Source organism: Vulpes vulpes, chromosome 4 (genome assembly GCF_048418805.1).
Source record: "Vulpes vulpes isolate BD-2025 chromosome 4, VulVul3, whole genome shotgun sequence".
NCBI classification, from domain to species: domain Eukaryota; kingdom Metazoa; phylum Chordata; class Mammalia; order Carnivora; family Canidae; genus Vulpes; species Vulpes vulpes.
The window spans coordinates 75,890,767-75,916,569 of NC_132783.1; the positions used below are offsets into that span (position 1 = coordinate 75,890,767).

Here is a 25,803-nt window from a genome sequence, read left to right on the forward strand (position 1 = left end):
ATAATAGATGAGTGAGATGGATTCCACATGAAAGAGTCTATCTACTGCTAAGATGGAGGACCTAAGTGCATCCTGTAGGACCTGAGAGTATTGCTGGCTAATAGCCAGCAAGAAAATGAGGACTTCAATATTAAAACTCAAATAACTGAATTCTATCAATAAAATGAAGGAACTTGAAAGTGGACCCTGACCTCCAGATGACATCTTGATTGCAGTCTGAGCAGAGAATCCAGCCACACTCTGCTAGACCTCTGATCTATAGAACAGTGACTTATAAGTGGGTGTTGTTTTGAGCTGCTAAAGCTGTGGTCAATTGTTATGTAGTAATAGAAAACTATGCATGCAGTATCTAATGAATGTCATGTGAAGCCAAAACTCAACTGTGTAATAGAGAGAGATTTTGGTGAGGGATATCAAGAGAGGGCATTATGGTGTGTATGAAAATAAATGGTAATTGAGATTGGCAGGGGATTAGGAAATGTAGAAAGTAAAATCTAGGCAAATTGACTAGCATAGTAACATTCAGAAAAATGAAAATACGTTTTTATTAGCTAGAGGACATTTTTCACAAAACTAAAAAGTGAGAAGATTTAGAATTAAGTTCCTGAGTGTAGTCTAGGGCCATCTGTGTAGAATTACTTAAAATATTTGCTGAAATGTAGATTTCTATGATCCCACCAGACCAATTTGATGAGAATCTCTGATTCTGGATTTTTCAAACATCTCCAGGTAATTCTTATGCTTATTAATTTAGTTTTAGATTAAGACCTTAAACTCCCTGAGTGAAAATTGTGGAAGACTTTTTTTTTTTTTTACATTTTTCTCTTTGTTATTTGCTTTCTTTTCTTTTTCTTAAATGTCGTGTGGATGTGATCAAAGAACATCATAAAAGTTTATTATGAAGACTATTTTAGACAGTTGGATGAAGAAGACAATAAACAGGTGAAAATTACAGTATTTTGTAATAGTAAAGTTAAATTGATAGTCTAAATAACATAGTGTTTGTAAGGATGAAGAGAATGGGATGCCTCTCACCAAAGGTATAAAAGAAAGGTTAATAAGATTTGATGGCTAATTTGGTGTTTGCCCATGCGCTGAGAAAAGGAAGTAAAGGAGGGGAATGGAAATTCCTCAGGGTCCCACTTTGGTGCATTTCATGTTAGACTGGGTAGGATTGAATGGATGACAATTGGTGTTTGGGAAACGGGGGCTGTGGTAAGACTGGAATGCAAATTAATTTTTATGATTGTAGAAACAGTGAATGAGCTTAATGGATATTATTTTACTTAGGTCTTATTTGGGAAGAATTGATCTTTGCAGTGTTAATTCTGTGTTTCTGTGTGTGTGTGTGTGTGTGTGTGTGTGTGTGTGTGTGTGTATGTATTTTTGCCCATGTAAGTATACAAATTATTCTTCTCCCAGTATATTCTTGGGATTCACATCAGAGTGGAAACTCACACTACAGATGTTGATTAATTGACAAAAACACTTAACATGACTGGAATGGTATCAGTGATTATTTTTACACTAATTATTTGAAAGAAATATCTCTTAAAGTCAATAATTAATCAATACTGTACTACATTAATAAAGTCTTAATGGTAAAGTCTCTCTGTTATTTGCTTTCTTTACTTAGGTAAATGAGAGAATAAATGGGAAAATTGTGAGTAAAATTGAAGACATTCATCTGACATATGAATGGGTTATTTGACATTATATGAATCAACTAGAATTTCATCATAATGCACTTGTGCATATTAATGTAATTTTTGAAATGATACCTCTACATCTTTAAGGAGAAACTTTCTCATCTTGCCTTATTCCTCTCTGATTAATAGAGAAATATATTTTGTAATTCTAGACCTGGCTGGTCAGCTACCACTGTGCTTTGATCTACATCCTGCACTCCAGGAAGCTGATCTAAACAGAGAGCTGCTCTTGCTTCCAAATGAGGTGTGTGTCCCAGATATTTATGCTAGATTTATAGTCTCTATGTAAGAAATTTAAAAAAAGTAAGAAAGACTAAAGAAAAAAAAAAGAGCTTTCACATGGGCAGGGTACTAGAGAAAGTATTTCTGAGCCAATTAAGAGGTCATGATGGCAACTAGCCTGGTGCCGGAAATTCAACTGATGAGTTTATAAGGCAAATGTTTGTGTCATAGCTCAGTGTGGAAAAACCTGCTGCTATAAAAAGTACATGCAGATTGCTTCAGAGAAAATATTTGCAGTGAGATGAAAGTGTCCATTAATTAAATTGCTGTATCATTGAAGTATATATATTTATGTCTTTTTCAATCCTTTTTAATATTAATGGTATCTATGAAGACACTCATGGACATAGAAATTGTCAACAGAGTAAACTGAGAAATCCTAATATTCACACACATAAGCAATAATCAGGACTTACTGTATTTTACAGTCTAGGAAATATTATTTTACAAATCTCTGAAATGACTTGATTATTTTTGTAATAATATATTGTTTACTTTTATTCAACATCGTATCAAAATCTATCTTCTTTTTAAAATTTTTTCCTCAGGGCTTTATCAAAACACACCCTCATGTTTTGTCAGTCTTGTATGTAATTATTTCTCCCTTGTTTTGGGTATCATTATTCTTTACCTAGATGGCTCTAATAACTTCTGACACATCCCTTCTTCACTTCCTTTTATCAGTTCTCTATACTAGAGTACTCTCTTTAAAACAAACATCAGAACTCATCAACACTTCTGTCTCTGAGCATTGCTCTTGAGATGACAAAAATATTGTGTTTTCTTTTAGGGAACTTCATGAATTTCTTTTGAAAAATGTTGTTGCATGTTATACCAAATTAGTCCTCACTGTCCATTCTTGGACCAGATCAGCTTGTTAGAAGCATCATGTTTCCTTCTAACCCACGATCTATGTGAATATCTGTGTATATACTGCATGACCTACTGTTCTGTAGAATTTTCTCTCTGGCTTCAGCCCAGTCCCATCCCCTAAACACATACATACATCTAGCTTAACATCAGTCACACATGTTTCATAGATCAAATAAAAAGGCCTTGCTGCAAATTATTATCACCAATTTTTCCATACTGGCTTATATTCCTGTGTTCCATGTGTTAATAGTATCCTCTCTTCTGAGTCTTATCACAGTTTTTAATTACATACTTACCTGTTTAACTAGTTTAGTTTTGTATGCTCTTCCATTAGACAGTATATTCCATGGAGATGGAGACTTTGCCTACTTTATTCAATATTTTACTAGCAGAATATAACACAGGGTCTGGCATAATTAATAGTTGACAGATGAGTAATTCTGGCAATAGATTATTTATCAATGATGTAAATAAGACCTGTCTTTTTTTTTAAATTTTTATTTATTTATGATAGTTACACAGAGAGAGAGAGAGAGAGAGAGGCAGAGACACAGGCAGAGGGAGAAGCAGGCTCCATGCACCAGGAGCCCGACGTGGGATTCGATCCCAGGTCTCCAGGATCGCGCCCTGGGCCAAAGGCAGGCGCCAAACTGCTGCACCACCCAGGGATCCCCAATAAGACCGGTCTTAATAAAATGAAAAATATACTATTTTAAATCCATGATAAATATGTACATATAAATACTATCATGTTGCCTTGCGGTTTTCTTATTGTATCTTTATCTATGAATTATTTGTGCACTTCTTTATTCCAAAATGAAATAAAATAGCTACTGTTCTGTTTAAAGTTTCTTATTTGTATCATAGCACATCAGATTTATTCAACTTTATATAAGAAATGTGAGGGCATGAATTTTTCATTTTTTGATGCAGCCCTAATACACTTGGGAGTAAATGTTCTGCAAAAGGGTAAGGAAGAAAATGTAATTATATAAATAGAAAAAAAGAAAGAAAGAACAAACTAGATCAGATACAGTGATATCCATTGCATTTTTTAGGAATACAGGTGGTAGTAGCATTTAGGGAAACTGAGGACTTGTCTAGAACACCTGCTTCATTTTTACAGATGAAATTCTGAGGTAGAAATGCTAAGTGACAAATTTCCAGAGTAATCTAGTGTAGAAACAAACTTCCACATTTAATACTATTTCCATTTTACCAATTTAACAATATGAAAAAAGATTGGTAGCAGTACACACACACACACACACACACACACAAAAACAAAGGCTTAATCGATTTATGAATTCCATTATGGTAACAAATAAGAATGAATTTCTAAGGAATTGCCAGCTTTACATCTCATCATTGGAAAGGTCTTGGTTAAGTGGACTAAGTAGCAATATTACTTAATAAAGGATTAATAATAAATGAGTGGTAGTATTAGAAGTAATAGTAATAGTAGTAATAAAAGAGTTAATAAAGAATTAATCATAGCATGTCATTTTATATGTGCTTTTAAATAGGCCATTATATATTCATTGGCCTTCATCTTTCTTTTTAAACATTTGGAATTAATGTACATAAACTAACATTCTGTTCACTACTAATCTGATTTGATTTTATTTTGTATTTTTTTCTTCCAAGTTTTAATTTAAATTACAGTTAGTTAACATAGAATGCAATATTAATTTCAGATGTAGTATTTAGTGATTCATCACTTACATAAAACACCCAGTGTTCATTACAAAAATTGCTCTACTTAATCCCCATCACCCACTTAACCTATCTCCTCCCACCTCCCCTCCAGCAACCCTCAGTTTTTTTTCTTTATAGTTAAAAATCTATTTATGGTTTGACTTTTTATCCTCCATATTCATCTGTTAGTTTTCTTAAATTCCACATATGAATGAAATTATATGGTATTTGTCTTTCTCTGACTGACTTATTTCACTTAGGGTAAGTCTCTAGCTCCATCTACAGTGTTGCAAAAGACATTATTTCATTCTTTTTGAAGACTGAATAATATTCCTTTGTATACATAGACCACATCTTTTTAATCCATTCATCATTCAATAGACACTCGGACTGTTTCTGTACTTTGACTATTGTTGATAACACTCCTAAAACATCAGAGTATCCCTTCAAATAAGTATTTTTGTGTTCTTTAAGTAAATATCTAATGGTGCAAATTGCTGAATCATAGGTTAATTCTATTTTTAACTTTCTCAGGACCTCTGTACTGTTTTTCACAGTGGCTGTATTAGTTTGCTTTCCCACTAACAATATAAGATGTTCCCCTTTATTTGCATCCTCCCGAACATCTGTTGTTTCCTATGTTGTTAATTTTAGCCATTCTGGCTTAAAAACAAACAAACAAAAAATCCAAAAAAGATCTGAGGACCTTCTCACCACACTGTAAAGGAGATTAAATGAAGATGGTTTGGTTAAATGTAAATGAGCCCTTTATGCTTTGCTTTTAAATAAATATTAAGGAATAAAATGTGCACAGAGTTATCTCATCAATACTGTTATAATTAGCACTAGGCAAGAACTTATGATTTGGGAGAAATATCAAGTCTTTTCTCATTTAGGTAGGAGACTTGGCTTCAGCAGTCAGATACAATACTGTTCCTAGGAGGAGACTTTTATGTGACTCAGAGTCATAACTTCAGATGCACATTAGATATAAAGTTTTTCCAGTTGTTTGCATACATTCTTATTATGGCAAAGATACAGCCAAACTCACCGAGTATTCACTGAGGTAAAATGTCCCCTGTAGCCAGGAAATACTAACAAATCTTGTAAAAACAAAAGCTGGTCTGTGATGGGTTTAGTTTTACATGTTTTTGGCCATTAACATCTTTAACAGGTTACACCAGAAATTGGTGAATAAATTTACAGCTATAATAGCACATAGATTGTTCAGAAATTATTACAAACTTATTTTTATGTTTGGAAAAACAATTATCAGAATTATCTTCAGAAGATAATCGCAATTATCTTCATAATTGAGAATCCAAGTGACACACTATCATTTTGTGGGTAAGCATACTTGGTTAAATTAATACTGAAAACATGAATAAGATACAAAAAAAGAAAATGTTTAAAAATAGCCAAGTAATTTATCATTATAGAACTCAGCCAGGTATTAGCTGCCCAATTCAGGTTTAATTATTTTATTCCTCAAGTTAAAATGTAGATTTACATAATTAACTTCATTGAGACAATATTTTGAACTCTTACTAGTCTACTAAATCATGTAATGAGATAATTACTTCTGGGGATCTGACATCTTGAGTTGGCATTTTTCTTTACCAAGACCTTATTTGAATTAAAGGTTTCCAAAGAGATATTTCTACTACAGGTTGTTTCTCTAGAAAAATATATATTTTTTTTCTAGTGGAATATCGGCACACACTTGTACTGTCATTCAAAGTATAAGATACTGTCTTCATGGCTATTATACCAGGAATTGCCCATAAAACAGGTTTTGTTGAATATCCAGAAAGATAGAAATAAACACAAAGTGGCTTTGACCATGTGCTTGTGTATTTAATATAGAAAATAATGAGAACCACAAGAATATCTAATTAAATTTAAGGTAAAAACTTACTTTAGTGCTTTTTAAAAAATAATAATGCTAAGTGAAAACGTACTACTTTGATTTTAAAAAATTCTTTATATTTTCATTTCAGGAAGTAGTGTTAACAGGATGTGCCATCATCACTTCTTTCTAGTTTATTGCCATCTTTGAGTGACTTGTTTGCATTGTGCTGGAGTTATAATTTCCATATCATTTTGGCTATTGGCACAAAATATATTTTGATTAGGGTATGAAGTTAGCTGGGATATAATGAAAAGTTTTCTGATTCTATAAACAAACTTCTGTTCTCTGAAGACCTTTTGAAATTCCATCTTGACTGTCTCAAGAGAAAAAGATTATTTTCATCTTATCTCACCAATAGCTTAGTATCTGTCCTAAATGTATCATGTTTGGACAAATGTGAGCCATGCTTTTTAAGATTTCAAGCTCAAAAAGAACACCAGGAAGCAAAGGTAAACAAACAAATGAAAACAAGTGCCTAAAATCCATAAGCAAAGCATCAACTAGGTTAACAAGGCAGAATGTAAAATGGAATACAGAAAAGGCAACTAAGGAACTTGTCAACATAAATTTAGCACCTTTTTTTTTTAAGATTTTAATTACCTATTCATGACAGACACACAGAGAGAGAGGCAGAGACATAGGCAGAGGGAGAAGCAGGCTCCATGCAGGGAGCCAGATGTGGGACTCGATCCCAGGATCACACCTTGGGCCAAAGGCAGACTCTAAACTGTTGAGCCACCCAGGCTTCCCTGCACCTGTTTTCAACAGTTTAGTTGACTATATTTGTAGACAACAAAACAACAAAACAACAAAACAAAAAAATGAAAAACACTGTTATTTGTATTATTCTGTGAGAGACTTCACTGAATGACTAAAATCACAGGCTAAAGTACATATCAAATCCATATAAAGACTTAATTCATGCTTTTCAGGGTAATAATATTTATATAAAAATTAGTGTTTAAGAAAGCAAGAGGTAGGGATGCCTGGGTGGCACAGTGGTTGAGCATCTGCCTTTGGCTCAGGGTGTGATCCCCAAGTCCCAGGATCCAGTCCCACATTGGGCTTCCTGCATGGAGCCTGCTTCTCCCTCTGCCTGTGTCTCTTCCTCTCTCTCTCTCTCTCTCTCTCTCTCTCTTTCTCTGTGTCTCTCATGAATAAATAAATAAAATCTTAAAAAAAACAGAAAGAGGACATTTTCCAAAAATTTTAAAGATTTTATTTATTTATTTTTTGTGTGTGTGAGAGAGAGTGAGTATGGGTAAGAGGAATAGCTGAGGGAGAAGTGGACTCCCTGCTAAGCAGGGAACTTAATGCCTGACTAGATCCCAGGACCCTGGGATCATGTCCTAAGCCAAAGGCAGATACTTAACTGATTGAGCCACTCAGATGTCCCTAAATTTTCTAAACATTGATTGAATTATTTATCATTCTTGATGTTTACAAACAGTAATAATAACTTTTGTTGCATATTTACTATCAGGCACTATAGAAGGTACAACATTAATCTTTACCATAAGAATATGGGCATATTTTGAAAATATTGCAGGTTTTTTCCAGATAATTGAAATAAAGTGAGCTGAATTAGTTTTAGGGTTTCTCAGTGCATATAAAAGTAGTGTTTATGCTATACTATAGTCTATTAAGTGTAAAATGCCATTACGTCTAAAAAAATCCCAATGTATATACTTTAATTTAAAAATACGTTATTGCCAAAAAGAAATTGCTAACCATCATTTGAGCTTTCAGTGAGTCTAAATATTTTGGGAGTAGAGGGTCTTGCCTCAATGTTGATGGGTACTGACTGAGTAGGGTGGTGGTTTCTGAAGGTCAGATGGCAGTGTCAGTTTCTTAAAATGAGACGTCCAATGGTGGTGAGTGAAGATAAGATGGTAGAGGAATAGGAGGATCTTGGCTCATCTCATCCCATGAACACAAATAGATAACTGTTAAATCATTCTAAATATCCCAAAAATCTACCTGAAGACTGACAGAAAAAAAAATCCAAAACTAAAGAGAAGCCACATTGGAGAAGGTAGGATGTGCAGAGATGTGGCTAAGGGGAGAAATGGATCTCAAATGCTGCTGAGGGGAGGAAGCTGTTGTCCCAAAAAAAGGCAAAGGGAAGGGAGTACAGAATGGGACACAAAAGGAAAATATTTCCCCAAAATCATTGGTTGGGATAACAAGAAGAACTGATTTTCATGAGTTCTTGCAACCAGTAGGACTTAAGGCCTAGGGTTTGAAAATTTGACAGGCTTGGCTGAGAGAGAGCTTGGCTGAGATCACTGCTCTACTCTTGGAGAGAAGGTAGGCAAACAACTGTGGGGCACACAGTGTGTAAACTGAGATCTAAAGAAAGCATGGGGCACACAGGAGGGAGATTATTTGCTCTTCTTGGAGTGTTCCCTGAGAGGTAGTTTTTCTGAAGACACCTTTTTGGGGGATAAAAAGAGCTGGCTGGCACCATTTATCTCCCTTGCTCCTCAGAAGAAACAGAAACACCTGTGGGAAGCAACACAGCACCCACAGCCCCACTCCAGAAGAGCAGTATAAACCTCTGCTCATACCACATCTCCAGACCAGAGGGTGCTGCAGGGCTTCAGTTATAGTGGAAATAATATTAGATCTTATTTATCAAGAAGACTGGAGCATACCTAGTTAAAACCCACCACACACTGGCCAAAGACCAAACATTGCCCACTGCAAGCAAGGAGAGACTCTGCAGATGACTGGTCTGATGGATGGAGCAGCCACAACATAACAGCAGAGTGCCTGCAATACACGTAAGAGACTCCCTGAAGTGCCAGGACTTGGATGTTGTAAGAGCTCTTTTTTTTTTATAAAGCCATTATTCTCAGATGCAGGAAATATAATAGGCTTTCCTAACACTTAAAAGGCAGAGCTGTAGACAAAATGCCAAGAGAGAGGAATTCATCCCAAATGACAGAAGAAGATAAGGTGACAGTCAGAGATCTAAGGAAAACAGATATAAGTAACTTGCTTGATGGAGAATTTAAAGAAACAATCACAAGGGTGCTCGCTGGATTTAAGAAAAGAATGGAAGATTTCAGGGAGATTCTTACTTCAGAGATAAAGTAGTAAAAACAAATCAATCAGAAATGAAAAATGCAATAACTGAGATTGGAAAGAGGTTCGATGCAATGAACACAAGGCTAGAAAAAGCAGAGGAACAAATAAGTGATTTAGGAGACAAAATAAAGGAAAATAATGAAGCTGAACAAAAAAGAAAAAGAATTATGGAACATGAAAATAGACTTAGGCAATTTAATGGCTCCATCAAATGTAATATCATTCACATCATAGGAGTCCCAGAAGAAGAAAAGAGAGAAAAGGGGGCAGAAAATGTATTTGAGGAAATAATAGCTGAAAAGTTCCCTCATCTGGGAAGAAAGCAAATATTCAGATCTAGTAGGCACAGAGAACTCCCATCAAAATTAACAAAAGCAGGCAACCCCAAGACACATTGTAATTAAATTTGCAAAATATAACATCAAAGAACCTTAAAAACAGGGAGGCAAAAGACATTCTTAACTTACAAGGGAAGACCCATAAGCCTAGCTGCACATTTCTCAATAGAAACTTGGCAAGCTAGGAAGGAGTGACAGATATATTCAATGAACTGAATGGAAAAAATCTGCAGCCAAGAATACTCTATCCAGAAAGGCTGCAATTCAGAATAGAGAGATAACCAGTTTCCCAAACAAAAATTAAAGGAGTTCATGACCACTAAACCACCCTTGCAAGAAATATTAAAGGGGACTCTTTGAATGGAAAGACCAAAAGTGATGAAAACAAGAAAGGAGCAGAGAAGATCTCCAGAAATGACAAAACAAGTAATAGAATGGCACTGAATATGTATTTATCAATAATTACTCTGAATTTAACAGACTAAATGCTCTGATCAAAAGGCACAGTGTCTCAGAATAGATTTTTTAAAAGGACTCATGTATATGCTGCCTACAAGAGACTCATTTTAGACCAAAAGACACCTGAAGATTGAAAATGAGGGGATGGAGAACCATTTATCATGTGAATGGACGTCAAAAGAAAGCTGGAGTAGCCATACTTCTATCAGGCAAACTAGACTTTAAAACAAAGACTGTAATAAGAGATGAGTACGAGCACTATATCACAATAAAGGAGATATTCTAACAAGAATATTTAATAATTCTAAATATTTAGCACCCAACATGAGAGCATCCAAATATATAAGACAATTAATAAGAAACACATAGGAACTAATTCAAAATAATTTAATAATAGTAGCTATGGGACTTCAACACCCCACTTACATCAATGGACAGACAATCTAAGTAGAAAATCAACAAGGAAACAATGGCTGTAAATGACACACTGGAAAAAAGGGACTTAACATATATTCAGAACATTTCATCCTAAAGCAGCAGGATACAATTTCTTTTCAAGGGCATATGAAACATTCTTCAGAATAGATCACATATGAGGTGACAGATCAGGCCATAGCAAGTACAAAAAGATAGAGACCGTACTACACATATTTTCTGACAATATCCCTATGAAACTTGGAGTCAATCACAAGAAAAATTTGGAAAGACCATAAATACATAGAGGCTAAAAAATATACTTTAAAAATAAATGGGGTCAACCAGGAAACAAAAAAGGTATTAAAAAAAAAAAAAAAGCACAGGAATCCCTGGGTGGCGCAGCGGTTTGGCGCCTGCCTTTGGCCCAGGGCGTGATCCTGGAGACCCGGGATCGAATCCCACGTCGGGCTCCCGGTGCATGGAGCCTGCTTCTCCCTCTGCCTGTGTCTCTGCCTCTCTCTCTCTCTCTGTGTGACTATCATAAGTAAATAAAAATTAAAAAAAAAAAAGCACAGAAACAAAAGAAAATCAAAAGACAATGGTCCAAAGCCTTTGGGATGCAGCAAAAGCAGTCTGAATATGGAAGTATATAGCAATACAAGCCTTTCTCAAGAAACAAGAAAGGTCTGAAATACACAACCTAAAAGAGATAGAAAGGGGCAACTGGGTGGCTTAGTGGTTGAGTGTCTGCCTTCAGCTCAGGTTGTGATCCTGGGGTTCGGATTAAGTCCCACATTGGGCTCCCTTCAGGGAGCCTACTTCTCCCTCTGCCTGTGTCTCTGCCTCTCTTTGTGTGTCTCTCTCATGAATAAATAAATAAATAAATAAATAAATAAATAAATAAATAAAATCTTAAAAAAAATAAAGGAGCTAGAAAAAGAACAATGAAACCTAAAATCTGCATAAGGAAGGAAATAATAAAGATTAGAGAAGAAATAAATGATATAAAGCCTAAAAAATTTATAGAATGGGTCAGGATGCCTGGGTGGTTCAGTTAGCTAAGCATCTATCTTGGGCTTATTCATGAACCCAGAGTCCCAGAATTTAGCCCCACATCAGGATCCCTGCTAGGCAAGTAGTCTGCTCCTCCCTCTCCCCTTGCTCCTTCTTTCTCTTTCTCTCTCCCTCACTCTGTTTCTCTCAAATAGATAATATCTTTTAAAAATTATTTAAAAAATAGAACAAGTCATTGAAATCAGGTTCTTTGAAAAAATTAGCAAAATTAATAAACTGCTAGACAGACTTACCAAAATAAAAACCAAAGGATTCAAATAGATAAAATGAAAAATGAGAGAGGAGAAATAACCAATGCCACAGAAATACAAACAATTAGAACAGAATATTCTGAAAAGCTATAAGCCAACAAATCGGACAACCTGGAAGAAATGGATAGTTTCCTGGAAACATAAACTATCAAAACTGAAACATGAAGAAATAGAAAACTTGAACAGATCAACAACCAGAAAAAAAAAAATGGAATCAGTAAAAAAAAAAAAAAAAATTCTAATAAACAGAATTCCAGGGTCAGAATGCTTCACAGGCAAATTTTACCAAACATTTAAAGAGGAGTTAATATCTATTCTTCTTGAATGATTCCAGAATGTAGAAAGGAAAGAAAACTTCCAAATTTGTTGTATGAATCCAGAATTACCTTGATACTAAACCATCTAGTGACTCCACTAAAAAAGTACTACAGACCAATATCTCTGATGAACATGGATGCAAAAATTCTCAGTATTATACTAGCAAACCAAATCCAACAATACATGAAAAAAAATCATTCATCACAATAAAGTGGCTTTATTCCTGGCCTGCAGGGGTGGTTCAATGTTCATAAGTCAATCAATGTGATACCCACATTAATAAAAGAAAGGGTAAGAACCATATGATACTGGGGATCCCTGGGTGGCTCAGCAGTTTAGCGCCTGCCTTTGGCCCAGGGCATGATCCTGGAGTCCTGGGATCGAGTCCCACGTCGGGCTACTGGCATGGAGCCTGCTTCTCCCTCCTCCTGTGTCTCTGCCTCTCTCTCTCTCTCTCTCCCTCTGTCTATCATGAATAAATAAATAAATAAATCTTTAAAAAAAGAACCATATGGTCCTTTCAATATGTGCAGAAAAAGCATCTGACAAAGTACAACATTCATTCATGATAAAGAAAAATCCTCAACAAAATAGTTTAGAAGGAACATAACTTAATACAATAAAGGCCATATCTGAAAAATTCACAGCTAATATCTTCAATGGGGAAAAAGCTGAGAGTGTTTCCTTTATGGTCAGGAATAAGGCAGGGATGTCCACTCTCACTGCTGTTATTTAGCATAGCACTGGATGTCCTAGCCACAACAATCAGCCAACAAAAAGAAATAAAAGGCATCCAAGTGAGCAAGGAAGAAGTGAAACTTTTACTATTTGCAGATGATATGATACTCTATATAGAAAACCCAAAAGACTGCACCCAAAAATTGCTAGAAGTGATACATGAATTAGGTAAAGTCACAGGATATAAAATCACTGTACAGAAGTATGTTGTATTTCTAGACATTTATAGTGAAGTAGCAGAAAGAGAAATCAGAGAAGTAATCTAATTACAATTACACTAAAACATATAAAATATCTAAGAATAAACCTAACCAAAGAAGTAAAAGACCTATACTCTGAAAATTATAAAACATTGATGAAAGAAATTGAAGATGACACAAAGAAATGAAAAGACATTCCATCTTCATGGATTAGAAGAGCAAATATTGTTAAGATGTCTATGTTACCCAGAGCAATTTACACATTTAATGCAATCCCTATCAAAATACCAATAACTTTTTCACAGAACTACAAAAAACAATTCTAAAATTGTGTGGAACCACAAAAGACTCTGAATAGCCAAAACAACCTTGAAAAAGTAGCAAAGCTGGAGGCCTCATAATTCTGGACTTCAAGTTATTATACAAAGCTGTAGTGATCAAGTAAGTATGATACTGGCACAAAAATAGACACTTAGATCAATAGAACAGAATAAAAAACCCAGAAATGAATTCACAACTATATGGTCAATTAATCCTCGATAAAGCAGAAAAGACTCTCCAGTGGAAAAAAGACAGTCTCTTCAACAAATGGTGTTGGTAAAATAGGACAGTAACATGCAAAAAATTAAAATGGACCATTTTCTCATACCATACACAAAAATAAATTCAAAATGGATTAAAGACCTAAATGTGATATAGGAAACAATCAAAACCCTAGAGAAGACAGGTAGTAATAATCTCTTTGACATTGGTCACAGCAACTATTTAGTGGATATGTCTCCCGAGGCAAGGGAAACAAAAGCAAAAAGAAACTATTGGGACATCATCAAAAGCAAAAAAAAATATGCACATTAAGTAAACAATCAAGAAAACTAAAAGGCAACCTGTGGAATGGGAAAAGATATTTGCAAATGACAACTGATAAAGGGTTACTATCCAAAATATATAAAGAACTTATCAAACTCAACACCCCAAAACAAATAATCCAGTTAATAAATGGGCAGAAGACATGAATAGACATTTTTCCAAAGAAGCCATCAAAAAGCCCAATAGACACATGGAAAGGTATCAACATCATTCATCATCAGGGAAATGCAAATCAAAACTACAATGAGATATCACCTCACACTTGTCAGAATGGCTAAGATTAACAACACAGGAAACAACCAGTGTTGATGAGGATGTGGAGAGATGGGAACCCTCTTGTACTGTTGGTGGGAATGCAAAATGGTGCAGCCACTGTGGAAAACAGCGTGGACTTTCCTCAAAAAGTTAAAAAAGAACTACCCTATGAGCCAGCAATTGCTCTAGTAGTCATTTACCCAATAAATACAAAAATAGTAAGTTGAAAGGATACATGAACTTTGATATTTATAATAACATTATAAACAATAGCCAAACTATGGGAAGATCCAAAATGCCCATCAACTGATCAATGGATAAAAAAGGTGGTATATACATATTACTCAGCCATAAAAAGATTGAAATATTCCCATTTGCAATGACATGGATGGGGCTAGGGAGTATTATGCTAAGTGAAAAAATTCAGTCAAAGAAAGACAAATGCTATATGACTTCATTCATATGTAGATTTTAAGAAACAAAACAAATGACCATAGTGGGGGGAAAAAAGAGAGGCAAACCAAGAAAGAGAGAAAGAGACTCCTAACTATAAAGAACAAACTGGTGGTCACCAGAGGTGGGTGGGAGGATGGTTTTAATAGATGATAAGGATTAAAGAGTACACTTGCTGTGATGAGCACTGGATGTTATATGTAAGTGTTGAATCACTAAATTGTACAGCTGAAAATAATATTAAAATGTATGTTAACTAACTGGAATTTAAAGAAATACTTAAAAAGAAAAAAAAGTGACATCGTGAACTTTGCCATATTGGTTGACTCTTACTTTTATAAATGATTTCTCTACAACATGTGATGCTATGTTTTTGAAGATTTATTTAAGTTTAGAGAGAGAGAGAGAGAGAGAGACAAAGAGTATGAGAGGGAATGGGGCAAGGGGAAGAATGAGAGAATCTTCAAGCAAATTCCCTGCATAGTGTCTGACCAGGGACTGGATAGCAGGACCCATGAGATTATGACCTTAGTGGAAACCAAAACAAATGCTTAACTGACTGGGTCACCCAGGAACCCTTGTTATGCAGTTATGATAGCATTTTACTTATAGCAGAACTTTTTTGAAAATTGGAGTCAATTCTCTCAAATTCTGCTGCTACTTTATCAACTAAGTTTATGCGATATTCTAAATCCTTAGTTGTCATTTCAAAAATCTTAATAGCATCCTCACCAGGAGTAGTTTCTATCTCAAGAAACCACTTCATTCCTCATTATAAAGAGCACCTCCTTATCTTTTAGTTTTACCATTAAATTATAACAATTCAGTCACATCTTCAAGCTCTACTTTTAATTCTAGTTCTCTTGCTAATTCCATCACACTTACTTCCTCCACTGAAGTCTTGAGCCCCTCAAGGTCATCCATGAGAGTTGGAATCAGCTTCTTTCAATCTCATGTTAATGTTGATATTTTGACCTCTTCCCATGCACCACAAATATTCTTAATTGCATTAGAATGCTGAATTGTTTCCAGAAAGTTTTCCATTTATTTTACCCAGATTCATCAGAAGAATCACTATCTATGGCAGTTATAGCCTTAGGGAATGTATTTCTTAAATAATTAGGCTTGATAATTGAAATGACTCCTTGATGCATAGGCTGCAGAATGGATGTTGTGTTAGTAGGCATGAAAACAATATTAATCTCATTGTACATTTCCATCAGAGCTCTTAGGTAACCAGGTACATTGACAAATGAGCAGTAATATTTTGAAAGATACTTTTTTCTGAGCAGCAGGTCTTAATAGTAGGCTTACAATATTCAGTAAACCATGTTGTAAACAGATATGCTGCCATCCAGGCCTTGTTTTTCCATTTATAGAGGGCAGAGTAAAATTAACATAATTCTTAAGGGCCTCATAGGATTTTTAGAATAGTAGATAAGCATTGGCTTCAACTTAAATCACCAGCTGTATTAGCCCCTAACTAAAGACTCATTTTGTGCTTTGAAGTTTGGAAGCCAGGCATTGATTTCTCTTCTCTATGAATGAATGTCCTGGATGACATCTTCTTCCAAGAGGAGGTTGTTTCATTGAAAATGTATTGTTGAGTGTACCCACCTTCATTAATTATCTGAGTTGGATTTTCTGGATAACTTACTGCAGTTTCTACATAATCTCTTGCTGCTTTACCTTGCAGTGAGTTTTATGTTATGGAGATGGTTTCTTTCTTTAAATCTCAAGATCCACCTCAACTAGCTTTATATTTTTCTTCTACAGCTTCTTCGCCTCTCAGCCTTCATGGAATTGAAGACAGTGCCTTGCTCTGGATTATGTGTTGGTTTAAGGGAATGTTGTGACAGATTTGGTCTAACCAGACCATTCAAACTTTTTCCATATCAAAAAAAAAAAAAAAGACTGCTTTGTTTTATTATCATCTGTGTGTTCACTGGGATAGCATTTTCATTTCCTTCAACAATTTTCCCTTTGCATTCACAACTTGGTCAACCTTTTGACACAAAATACGTAGCTTTTGCCTAATCTTAGCTTTCGAGATTCCTTCCTCACTAAGCATATTCATTTTTAGCTTTTTATTTAATTTTTTTTTAAATTTATGATAGTCACACACACAGAGAGAGAGAGAGAGAGATGCAGAGACACAGGCAGAGGGAGAAGCGGGCTCCATGCACTGGGAGCCTGACGTGGGATTTGATCCTGGGTCGGGCTCCATGCACCGGGAGCCCGACATGGGATTCGATCCTGGGTCTCCAGGATTGCGCCCTGGGCCAAAGGCAGGTGCCAAACTGCTGCGCCACCCAGGGATCCCCTTAGCTTCTTATTTAAAAGTGAGAGATATGCTACTCTTCCTTTCATGTGAACATCTAGAGGCCATTGTAGAGTTGTTAATTGGCCTAATTCAATATTGTTGTGTCACTGGGTATAAGGAGGTGGACAAGAGGGAGAGGGATGGGGGAACCACTAATCAGTGGGTCATTAAGGACACACACATTTATTGATAAAGTTCAGTGCCTTATATGGGGACTGTTGGTGGAACCTCAAAATAATTACAATAGTAACATCAAAGATCACTGATCGCAATAACAAATGTGATAATAAAATAGTTTAAAATATTGCAAATATTGCCAAAATATGACACAGAGACATGAAGTGAGAAAATGTTGGAAAAAATGGTGCCAGTAGACCTGCTTGACATAGGGTTGCCACAAACCTTCAATTCGTACAGAAGGCAAAGTCTGTAGAGCATAGTAAAGCACAATAAAATGCACATGGTAATAAATATTCTTATTTCTTTATTTTATAATTAGTAAACTGTGTATAGGATAGGATTCTCAGGTGGATTTGACTATACCTTCGCCATGGTATAAACACCCTGCATATTGGCTGGGACTGGGGATGATAAATTTTATTAATGTGATTAGGTAACATTATATGCATAAGTGACTTTAAGACAAGGAGATTATCTATACTTCAGCTATTGCTTTCATAAAAGTTTCTACTTTTCCTACCATTAGAAATGGTTTAATAAAAGTTTAGATTCTTTTAACTCTATTTATCAAAAACCTACTATGTGTTAGGCATTGCCATAAATAAACACAACAGGCTGTCAATTGCTGAGTAATACAATAGTAGTATGTTGTGCCACTTAAACAGATAATCAAATGTACTGAGTAACCCCAGGAAGCCTAAATCATTTTACTAATATCTTGATTTTCTTTTCTGAACTTTGTTGTCCTTTCTTTTCCATAGATTTAACAATTATACAGAGATTTAAAAAAAACATTTTATTTATTTATTCATGAAAGACACAGAAAGAGAGAGACAAAGACATAGGCAGAGGAAGAAGCAGACTCCATGTAGGGATCCCGATGTGGGACTCGATCCCAGAACTCCAGGATCACCCCCCAAGCCAAAGGCAGATGTTCAACAGCTGAGCCACCCAGGTGTCCCAGTACAGAGATATTTTTAATGGTTAAGTCTTCTGGTGTGATTGCCACTTTATACATTTTTTATTACAGAGAAATCTCTCTCCAGGGGTAATTAGATTGATGATGTTGGCTCAGATTAGTGGTGGAATTACTTGAGAAAAGTTGATAGTGAATATTGCCACACAGATGTGTGAGATCTATATTTGTGGGAAATAAAATATTTGTATGTTTATAAATGTTCTCTGCCAAAAAATAAGGAGAACAAAATGATGTGAAATAAAATAGATGAGAAATAATTAGCAACTTTGAAATTTGTACTCTGCATAAGGAAGAAATAGCCTGGCTTGTAAGTGAGGAGATTCATGAACATAATGACAATATTAAAATGAAGGATTCTTAACTTTTTATATCTTCCTTGGACAGGAATATGAAGAAGAGGAATTTGTATAATTAAAATATAATAAAAGCCTTGCCAGCTGTCTATTGTAAGAAATAGGTTAAAGAATACTTGGAATATTTAAACATGTGCAAATTTAAAAGGCAGGATAATCATAGGAGAAAAACCACAATGAATTGACTTAATCATTTGTAATTGCTTTAGAAAGATCGTGCAAGACTAAAGAGCTAGTACAAACTTGAAATAAAGGGTATGTCACTGATCCCATAAAAGATACCATCTAAGCAAAATCATTCTACTTTTTTCAGCAGGCAAAGTGATAATTGAAAAAAATTATGAAAAGAAGTATTTAAAAATATAGTGAGAAACTTTAAACATTGTAAGGGTTATTCAAGTATATATTCATTTTATCACTATATTGTACACCTGAAACTAATATTTCATGTACATAAGTAACTAGAATTTAAATAAAAACTTAAAAAAAGTATATATTCATTTTATCCATTAGTCTCATCACATTTGATTTTTAACTTTATTTGCACCCAAGGAGGACATATTTGCTTCATGACGTGATGGTAAATTTATTGAATGAAATTATAATGGAATTACCATAATGTCTATAATTTAATAAACTTGTTAATAACCTCTTATTTATCTCATTATTTAAATCTTAGGTAAATTATATAAAATATTTTAATTTCTTATGTTTAATAATTATTTTCATCATTAAAATAGATTAGTAATGGAAAAAACCTTTGATTTTAGCTATATAGGTATGCAGAACTTAGTGACTCGTGGTATATTTGAGTTTGGCTAGTGTTTGAGCAGAGTAAAATACACTTATTCAGATATTTTAATGAGTACTGACCATGAAAAGTAAATATGTTAATATCTTTATACACTAGTTTCCCATCATCTGGGATCTTCTTTAAGTTTGAGGTGGATACCTCAAGGGAAAGAAAACAAATCTACATGACTTCCTGGTACCAAGTAATATATTTCCTTCTTTCCTTCCTTCCTTCCTTCCTTCCTTCCTTCCTTCCTTCCTTCCTTCCTTCCTTTCTTCCTTCCTTCCTTCCTTCCTTCCTTCCTTCCTTCCTTCCTTCCTTCCTTCCTTCCTTCCTTCCTTCCTCCTTTCCTCCCTCCCTCCCTCCCTCCTCGTCCCCTCCCTTCCTCTCTTTCTCCCTTCCTCCCTCCTTTCCTTCTTTCCTTCCTTCTTTTTTTTTTTATGGTTATGTGTATTTAAAACTTCCAACTAAATTAACAAAGAAAGTCATGGAACTCTTCATAGGTGGGAAAGAACACATTTTGTAAAACTAAAATAGCCTTATCCTTAATTTTTATTTCTAATGCAGATGAATAGGTTCTTTCTCCTACTTTGTGTATTTCTAGAAGACATAGTAGTTTTCTATTAAAGGATTTTCTTTCTTGGTAAAAGAACAAGGACTAAAACTTCTGTTCTGACACTATTTCTAAAAGACATCAAAGAAATGTAAGAAAAACATTTTTGAGAGTAGTTCCTAGATATGGTTCAACAAAAGAGCTGATAGAAACTGTTCTAATTAAAATTTTAGTGACTATACTCTATTAAATTTTGAACCACAATATGAACTCATAAATTCACTTGTTTCAATTGTTTTTATTTCCTTTTTTCTTTCTAAAAAATCTTAATATCATATCAATAATAATATTCAGTTACCTTTGACAAACAAGTGTGAAGACTTCAGCACTATAGTAGTGGGAAAAGAAAACATCTATGGTTCCCGTAAGAGAAGATTGATTTAATAAGCTATGTTGTTGCCAACTAAAAGAACATGCAACCATTAAACATTATTTTATAGAAAATTTGGAAATACATTTATAGTTTATTGCTATGAGAAATATTTATCACAAAATATACTATTATATATGCATATATACTATATATGTGTGTCTTGCTAAAAGACAATTGACATAAAATCTAACAAAGGCACATTTAAATTTTAAAAATCAGGGGATCCCTGGGTGGCGCAGCGGTTTGGCGCCTGCCTTTGGCCCAGGGCGCGATCCTGGAGACCCGGGATCGAATCCCACATCGGGCTCCCGGTGCATGGAGCCCGCTTCTCCCTCTGCCTGTGTCTCTGCCTCTCTCTCTCTCTCTCTTTGTGACTATCATAAATAAATTAAAAAATAATAATAAAAATAAATTTTAAAAATCAATTCATAAGTACAAAAAGGTAATACATGGCAAGGAAAAATTCAGAGGGATTTTAGGTCAAAATTTTACCTTGGTTGTCTGTCTGTAGAATTTTTTTTTATTTTAAATTTCCTACTTTTTCTTTTCCAAAATTTCTCAGGCCTCTTCTCTAATCAAAGAATTATTCACACTGAAAGAAAAATAAATAAATAAAAATTGAAGGAAATATTTATCAATTTTTAAATAAATAAATATCTAATTTCTTAAAAGGAAAGTATAAAATATGTACCATTTACTCCCTCATGTCTCAATGAAAATAAAGACTAGTATCATTCATCTTCCTGACTCTAAATATTCACAAATGTTTTGTAAGTTTGCTTTAACTTTTAGGCAGTAAGTTCAAGCTATCATTACACTTTTTTGAAACAACCAAAGACTTTTTAGTATTTTTTCTCATACTACATTTTTGTAATTAAATTTTTCCTGTTTTAAGCAATAACATTTATTCTTTATATACTATATATATATATATATTCTACACATACTAATATATAGTTTTGTGAATTTGGTAAACGTATACGACCATGTAGAATCAAGATAAAACAGTCATCACTTTTTCAAATTCCTCCACATTCCTGTGTAGTGAGTTCCTTCTCCCACCCCTAGTCCATCATTGATCTGTTTTGTGTTTTTATAGTTTTGCCTTTTCCGGGATGTCATATAAATGGAATAAAGTGTATAGCATTTTGGCTCTCTCTTTCTTCATTAAACATAACTATTTAAGGTCAATCTATGTTATTGCCTGTGTCAGTACTTCTTTCCTTCTTGTGAAGTGTCTTGTTGGATTTCCACTTTTTAAATTCACTCCCAGGTTGAAGAACATCTGGATTGTTTCCAGTCTTTTGCAATTCTGAATAAGGCCCCTGTAAATATTTGTGTGCAGTTTTGGAGTGAACATAGGTTATGTTTTCCCTTGAGTAAATGTCCTGGATTAAGGGTGCTGATCCATTGGGTCAGTTCACACTTAACTTTATAACAAAATTCCAAACCATTTTCTAAGGTTGTTGCTTTATTTATTTATTTATTTATTTATTTATTTATTTATTTATTTATTTATTTTTACCTACAATTTATGACAGTTATAGTTGTTCTGCATCCTTGCCAGTTCTTGATATTATCAGTTTATTCTTTTTCTTAATATAAGCCATTCTAATAGGTATGTAGTGATATCATATTATGGTTATAATTTGTATTTCTCCAATTCTAATGATATTGATCATGCATTTTAATGTTAGATACATATGTGTTTTTTCTTTCTTTTTTGTATTTTCCCTTCTGTGTCTCTCCACTCAAGAAAATAGTTTTGTGTCTTATTACTTCATGGAAGGTGTTTTATTGGACTGAAAGCAGAACATATTTTGAAAACTTAAGGCCTTCTCTCCCAAACTTAAAACTCTTGAAAAGAATAGGTTTTAAAGAGGAAAGATGTCTCTTTCACTGTAGGGGGTTTCTTTGGGATAGAGCAAAGAGAGTTTCGTGTTATCCTGAAAAGTTAGAATTGTACTAGGTTCTCACAAAAAAATCCAAGGAAGATGCTGGGCTCGAAAGAGGATCATCTCTGTGATACACTTAGACAGGTGAGGTTCTATAAGCACCAGGCCTCTCAGTCTTGTAAAAGATCCCAGTTTCCCTAGTGGTGCAAAGCTTCTGAGCTGCTACACCTGCCGACATCAATATTAATTTGGACCAGTATGTTTTGGCTGCACCTTGGTGACATATATGCATGGATGATTAAAGGAAAAAAGAAGTTCCTTCTCAGAGACTTGGTATTCGTAAGATTCCAGAACCTTGGCAAGACCCAGGGGTTTGGAGGCAAGTGTGCTCCGTGAAGGAATCTGGTTGAATTTTTCACCAACCTGAAAAAAGTACAAAATTAAGCTTATTTATAGAAAATAAATGAGTTCTTATACTGCAATTTATAAACTGAAAGTGTATATCAGTAACTAACTTATTCTCACTTTAGCCAATGGTCTCAATTTTTTTCTTCTTTAATGAGAAATTTACTGATCAGTTATATTTTGCCCACTTTGGTGAAGTGACAATTACAGTCAGAACAGTGTAATCCAGTCATGCATGAACTTTTTTGAAGATTATACTTAGTGTTGATTTATTAAGCATTATCTACACTATACCTTCCTTTTCCTGTGTATGATTTGAAGCTGTCAGATATGTTCACAAGAGGAAATGAGGGTCAGAGGATTAAAGTAGTGATTTCTGTCACTTAGAGTGCATCCCAAAACAGTTGTTAATTATCAAAGTGTGACTCCTTTAGATCATGGAGACGGTGTACTGAAGAATACTTATTGAAAGTAATATAAGAAACTTCTCTGCTTTGACAGTATAAACGTTTCTTACATCCTGTTGAAATCAGAAATCACGCTACTTTTCCTAAATAAATAAATAAATAAAAAAGATGTCTGAAATACTCTTTATACCAAGCAGCTATTTTTGGTTAAGTATTTAATTACAGAATTGTGAAGAACACTTTGCATCTTAGTCTTTCATATTTCCTTACCATTTTATAAACTATTAATTTTATTTTTAAAAATATTTTATTTCTTTATTTGAGAGAGAGAGTGACAGAGAGAGAGAAAGAGAGAGCAAAAGTGTGGGAAGGGGCAAAGGGAGAGGGAGAAGCAGACTCCTCGCTGAGCAGGGAGCTAAATGTGGGGCTTCATCCCAGGACCCTGAGATCATGACCTGAGCCGAAAGTAGACACTTAACTGAATGAGTCACCCAGGCACCCGAAAACTACTATTTTTAAATAAAAACAAATTTTGTGAACCTAGAACTGCTCTAAGAATGGTATATATTTAGAGAACAACTTTTAAGAAAAAAAAATCTTTGATAGGTATAGAAAATTTTCCTACGTATAAATTGGATTTTACTTCATTTCATCATCTCAATTTAATTATTACATTAATACCCCTCTGTTATAATGGATGTATAACATTTCCATATGTTCTGTTCTTTTCTTGTAGAATTGCATACATAATTAAAGTTTTTACTCTGGGACACCTGAGCGGCTCAGTGGTTGAGCATCTGCCTTTGGTTTAGGTCATGATCCTGGGGTCCTGGGATCAAGTCCCACAACAGGCTTACTGCAGGGAGCCTGTTTCCCCTCTGTCTATGTCTCTGTCTCTCTCTTTCTCTCTCTGTGCCTCTCATGAATAAATAAATAAAATCTTTTTTTTAAAAAAAAAAGTTTTTACTTTAATGGCAAGCTGAATCTTAAAAGTGAATTTGCATTTAACACAAATGTTATTTGGGCACACTAAACAGTGAAACAAATTCATTCAAATTATAGGAAATTAGATGTTTGCCTATTATAAGAGTGAATTCTTTGTTGGAGTTTTCAAACACTAGTTCACAGGCAGGCATCAGATTGGCCATGTAAAAATAATGTAAAGCAGTTGTAAAATGGGTGTGGGGGTGACTCCATTGATTAAAGCATCTGACTCTTGATTTTGGCTCAGGTCATGATCTCAGGGTCCTAGGATCCAGCTCAGCACCTAGCACCCCACACTCTCCTGCTCACATGCATTCTCTCTCTGTCTCATAAAAAAATAAATAAATAAAAAATAAAAAATAAAAATAAATAAATAAATAATATTTTTTAAAAAAGAAGTTGTTAAAATAAAAGATTTCTGCTCCTTGTACTTAGTGGTTGTGATTCAGCGGGATTGATGTGAATAATAAGAATTCCAATATTAATAACTCTTCAGTCTTTAAACTCTTTGGATGGTATTGATAAATTTTCACTATTTACTTTTTATTCTGCACTTGTAAGGAATGCCTTAAACCAGGCAGGTTCCCAAAGTTGTCTATGATGTAGTACCTATTCTGGGTAGTAATCTGAATAAAACATACTTTCTGAAATAGAAAATAGGAAGGACATCTTCCTTTTTATGTCTTATAATACACCAAACTCCCAACTATCTATTTGTTAGAATTAGTGTCCTGAAAAGGTCTCCCAATTGTTTCTAAGAATTTCACAGGTTTTGTTATCTGTGTGCTACAAACAAGTCTCTCCAGGTTTTCAGTTGAGCTTCCTTCTTCCTTCCTCCCTTCCTTCCTTCCTTCCTTCCTTCCTTCCTTCCTTCCTTCCTTCCTCCTTTCCTTCCTTCCTCCCTCTGTCTCTCTCTCTTTCTTCATCACAGATGCTGCTGCTTTTGTGTCAGTGGCTAACACTGAAGTCACTTTGTTTCCATTGAGGTGACTCTGAATTTTTTGGTTTTATCTAGGTGCTGTTCATTCACTGAGCTCTCTGGAAGACCCAGTGATACCATCCTAGACTATGCCTGCCCCAGAGCCTCACTACCTCTATGCTGATGATGCTGCCTTTTCATCACTGTGAATGAGTGGAAACTTGGAGCCCTTGCTTGTTCCTAGCACCTCTTCAGATAGCCAAGAGCAGAATTCCTACCCTCATCAGAATTACTCCAGGCCTCCTGACTCACAGATCACTTCAAAACATCTGTAGGACATTAATTCTTCCCAAGAACACTAGTTTTTGGGATATTGGTTTCTTTAGATAAAGCCCCACTAATTTGACCTTGAAAATTTTGTCTGAGTCAATCACTCACAACTAGATACACACTGTTATCCTGTAATCCAGTAATATGGAGAAAAACCCATAAACAATGTAACATGTTAGTGAAGGTGGTTTTAATAAGTGAAAGTTAATAAAAGATCTTGCCAGACCTAGCTCTTGGACTTTCCAGCATCCAAAACTGTGAGTAAATAAATTTCTGTTGTTTACACCACCTGATCTATGATATTTTGTTATG

General features: G+C 34.7%; 1 long non-coding RNA gene across 2 annotated transcripts; it reads left to right on the forward strand.

The window, feature by feature from the left end:
• The first annotated feature begins 817 nt into the window (after positions 1-817).
• On the forward strand, positions 818-25,803 carry LOC140598618 (uncharacterized). Of its 2 annotated transcripts, none has more exons than XR_012001094.1 (3): positions 818-1,762; positions 1,862-1,953; positions 25,258-25,803. It is a non-coding gene; the product is annotated as an uncharacterized lncRNA (long non-coding RNA). The 2 variants fall into 2 exon arrangements; XR_012001095.1 differs by having other exon boundaries at positions 818-942; positions 1,637-1,953.